The sequence below is a fragment of the Myotis davidii genome, unplaced genomic scaffold (genome assembly GCF_000327345.1).
Source record: "Myotis davidii unplaced genomic scaffold, ASM32734v1 scaffold979, whole genome shotgun sequence".
NCBI lineage: Eukaryota > Metazoa > Chordata > Mammalia > Chiroptera > Vespertilionidae > Myotis > Myotis davidii.
In genome coordinates, this window is record NW_006290769.1 from 285,677 (window position 1) to 290,256 (window position 4,580).

Below are 4,580 nucleotides of genomic sequence, written 5' to 3' on the forward strand. Positions count from 1 at the left end.
TAGGGGTGTCGGAGATGCGGGAAGAGACTGGACAAAAATCGTGCACCTATGGATGAGGACAGTGGGTGGGGAGTGAGGGCGGAAGGTGGGGTGGGAACTGGAAGGAGGGGAGTTATGGGGGGGAAAAAGAGGAACAAATGTAATAATCTGAACAATAAAGATTTAATTATAAAAAAAAAAAATCCCCCCTCATTCCTTCTCAAAGCAAACTGGAGATTGTGCTAAAACAAAACAGAGGAAGTAAGAGGACAAGAGTTACAAGAAACCAAAAGTCTAACACAGAAAAGTGATTCCTCAAAATGATGATAAAAGAAAAGTCCCAGGAACACAGCTGTGTAGCAGAGAAACAGAAACCACTCCAGGCTGGAGCAGTAAAACAAGAGTGCTCCAGAAGGAATACATTTAAAAAAAAATGTTTTTTAACTTGAAATTGTGGGTGATGTGAATTGTTTGATCACACTTGAGAGTTTAAATTGGGTTTGAGTAAAGAATTAATAATACATCACAGAAAGCTAAACACACGAAAAAACAAACCAATTGTTAACTTCAGAAAAAAATAACACAATAAAGACAACTCAAGTTCAAAGACATATACTTTCTCGTAATTATATAAACACTAAATATTCATTTAACTAAAAATTACAGAAACAGTTCTGGAAGAGCAAGGGGTGGGAAAAAACATCTGTGGGCAGATATCTGGAGGAACAGAGCAGAATGTGTCTAAAATGGAAAGAAGATCAAGAAATAAAAGTATACATGTTGCCCTAACCCAGTGGTTCTCAACCTGTGGGTCAGGACCCCTTTGGGGGTTGAACGACCCTTTCACAGGGGTTACCTAAGACCATTGGAAAACACATATATAATTACATATTGTTTTGTGATTAATCACTATGCTTTAATTAAGTTCAATCTGTAACAATGAAAATACATCCTGCATATCAGATATTTACATTACGATTCATAACAGTAGCAAAATTACAGTTATGAAGTAGCAGTGAAAATAATTTTATGGTTGGGGGGTCACCACAACATGAGGAACTGTATTAAAGGGTCGTGGCATTAGGAAGGTTGAGAACCACTGCCCTGACTGGTTTGGCTCAGTGGATAGTGTCAGCCTACGGACTGAAGGGTCCCAGGTTCGATTCCTGTCAAGGGCATGTACCTTGGTTACAGGCACATCCCCAGTAGGGAGTGTGCAGGAGGTAGCTGATCAATGTTTCTCTCTCATAAATGTTTCTAACTCTCTAGCCCTCTCCCTTCCTCTCTGTAAAAAAAAAAAAAAAAGTATACACGTTATTCAGAAGTACAGCTGAATGGTAGGGCAAACAACTAAGAGTTGTCAAATTGCTTCTGAGGAGTAGGAATCAGGGGTCTGGAATGAAAAGCAAACTTGACAGAAATCTAAAAAACTAAATAGAAGCCATGTGGAAAAATAAAAATTAAAGAAGCACAAGTGAAAATTTCAACAAGGGCTGGTGTAAAGAAGAAGAAAAATGGCAAAACAAAAGAGATGAACAAATGGCAGCAAGGGAAAATCTGAGAATATGAACCCACCACCTCACTCCAGAAATAGGACAACCTAGAAAGCATGATCAGTTCACACAGGGCCAGTCTCTGCCAAATGGGAGCCAAGTAAATACTAGTCTTTCTACTCTTGACAGCTGCCTCCACCACCTCCCTTCTGTTATCCAAAGCACCCATTTTTGTCATTTCACTTAGAGGCAAGTTTAACGAATGCCATCATGAGTTCCAAAGTTAATCAATATTCCACTGAAATCACCAGGCTCTAAAGTAAACTATTTCTCATTGTTTGAAGAAAAACATCTGATTAAAATAATACTCTTTAAATGTAAAAGAGAGCCCTAACCAGTTTTGCTCAGTGGATAGAGCGTCCGCCTGCAGACTGATGGGTGCCAGGTTCGATTCCAGTGAAGGGCATATACCTTCGTTGCAGGCATATCCCCAGTAGGGAGTGTGCAGGAGGCAGCTGATCGATGTTTCTCTTTCATTGCTGTTCCTAACTCTCTATCCCTCGCCCTTCTTCTCTGTAAAAAAATCAATATATATATTTTTAAAAATAAATAAATAAATGTAAAAGAGAGATGGCCATAATAACCAATCCTTAAAAATTTGCCTCCAACCCTCTTTATGTGATAGAAAAGCTAGGTAATTCAAAGAACATTCTAACTTCTGTCTAGAACAGCGGTTCTTAATTTTGGGGAGCAAGGGTGCCCACAAACAATCTCATGAAAGCTTTAAACCTGTTTTGTTTTTTTGTTTTTAAAGGCAAGGAATGGTTCTCCCTTAGAGCCTTTGAGGGTGCCCTCCACTGTCTTTTTTTTTTTTAACATATTTTATTGATTTTTTACAGAGAGGAAGGGAGAGGGATAGAGAGTTAGAAGCATCGATGAGAGAGAAACATCAATCAGCTGCCTCCTAAACACCCTCCACTGGGGCCACTGAAATCACCAGGCTCTAAAGTAAACTATTTCTCATTGTTTGAAGAAAAACATCTGATTAAAATAATACTCTTTAAATGTAAAAGAGAGCCCTAACCAGTTTTGCTCAGTGGATAGAGCGTCCGCCTGCAGACTGATGGGTGCCAGGTTCGATTCCAGTGAAGGGCATATACCTTCGTTGCAGGCATATCCCCAGTAGGGAGTGTGCAGGAGGCAGCTGATCGATGTTTCTCTTTCATTGCTGTTCCTAACTCTCTATCCCTCGCCCTTCTTCTCTGTAAAAAAATCAATATATATATTTTTAAAAATAAATAAATAAATGTAAAAGAGAGATGGCCATAATAACCAATCCTTAAAAATTTGCCTCCAACCCTCTTTATGTGATAGAAAAGCTAGGTAATTCAAAGAACATTCTAACTTCTGTCTAGAACAGCGGTTCTTAATTTTGGGGAGCAAGGGTGCCCACAAACAATCTCATGAAAGCTTTAAACCTGTTTTGTTTTTTTGTTTTTAAAGGCAAGGAATGGTTCTCCCTTAGAGCCTTTGAGGGTGCCCTCCACTGTCTTTTTTTTTTTTAACATATTTTATTGATTTTTTACAGAGAGGAAGGGAGAGGGATAGAGAGTTAGAAGCATCGATGAGAGAGAAACATCAATCAGCTGCCTCCTAAACACCCTCCACTGGGGATGTGCCCGCAACCAAGGTACATGCCCTTGACCAGAATCGAACCTGGGCTCTATCCACTGAGCCAAACTGGTTAGGGCTAAACCTGCTTTAAAAAAAAAAAGTGTTATCTAATACTTTAAACAATAAAGAATCATAAAAATAAAATAAATAAAACCCATTTGCCATGGGAGGGGGGGCGTCGTATCAATTTCAAGGGTACAAAAACACTTAATAAGGTTCTGTTTTATATTCGGACACCACATGTGTTCATGACTACACCAGCAATTTGTAGGTACCCATTCTTCTCTGGAGAAACAGGCTGTAACATACTCCACTATTCCTAAAAAATACTAAATCAGACCCACTACCAAAGATACTTGAATAAAGATACTTGAATATGTATCTTTAATTTCTCCGGATGTCCCACAGGGTTGTTGGGAGCACAAATTAAGATAACAAATGCCTAGTATATGACAAAAGATACAATTATGTGTTGATCCTCTTTGAGTTTGGGGGATTTTTTTTTAAATTACCTCACTTATTTTTATTCTTATAGGCCCTTGCCCACAACAGGTCAGAATGACTGATTCTTTTTAACATCAACATTCATTTAGTGCTTACTGTGTGCCAAGCATTGCCCTAAACGCTCAACATGGATTATCCTACATGCTCCTATAAAAAAAAAAAAACAACTCCATCTTATTGATGAAATACGTTCAACTTGTCTCAAGTCCCACAGCTTATAAACCGAAGAGTAGATTCAACCACAGGCAAACCAACTCAAGATTCTGTGTACAGCCACCCTTAATTCCTTTTTCCTCACACTACACACACACAATCACTAAAGTCACGTTGAACACAAAATTTATCTAGTACAGTATTTATTTTAAAAGAGCAAAAATGCTCTAAGAGCATGTGGTCGAAAAAGTCAAAATTTTTAAGGCATAGTAACAACTCCCTGCAAGAAACTTAGAATTCCCAAGATTAAGTTTTACTTTTAAAAAAAAAAAACAATTGTTTTCAGAATGCTGGGGCGCGGGGGGAGAGCCCGCCTCAAAACACGGAGCACTTCCAGTATCCTTTGCGCGGTCTACCAGCCAGGCAGTTGCACACGCGACTGTCCCTGCTGCGGGTCACCTGCACGCCCACACTGGTCCCGTCATAGCAGCAAGGGCCCACCCGGAGCCGTGCCAATCCCCGCCGGGTTCCACCACCCTCCAAGGCCGGAAGGCGCCGCCTCCGCCGCGGCGGGTAACTGTCCAGGAGACGAAAAGAACCCCGCTGGCTGTAGGAGGCGCCCACACCCGGGGACGAGGCCTCGCGGGCCCCCCGCGCCCAGGGAAACCCGGGACAGGCTGGGCCCACGGGTGAGTCAGAAGGGACCAGAGAAAGAGGAAGCGCTGGCACCCAAGGCCGCCCGCCGCGGCCTCACCCCTCCTCCAGTGCCCCTCAAGC

The 4,580-nt window shown here is 41.3% G+C and overlaps 1 protein-coding gene across 3 annotated transcripts in view; it reads right to left on the bottom strand.

Moving 5' to 3' along the window:
- Positions 1-4,580, bottom strand: part of RANBP2 (RAN binding protein 2) — a 100,489-nt gene that overhangs the window by 95,445 nt on the left and 464 nt on the right. The gene's annotated exons all lie outside the window — the stretch shown is intronic.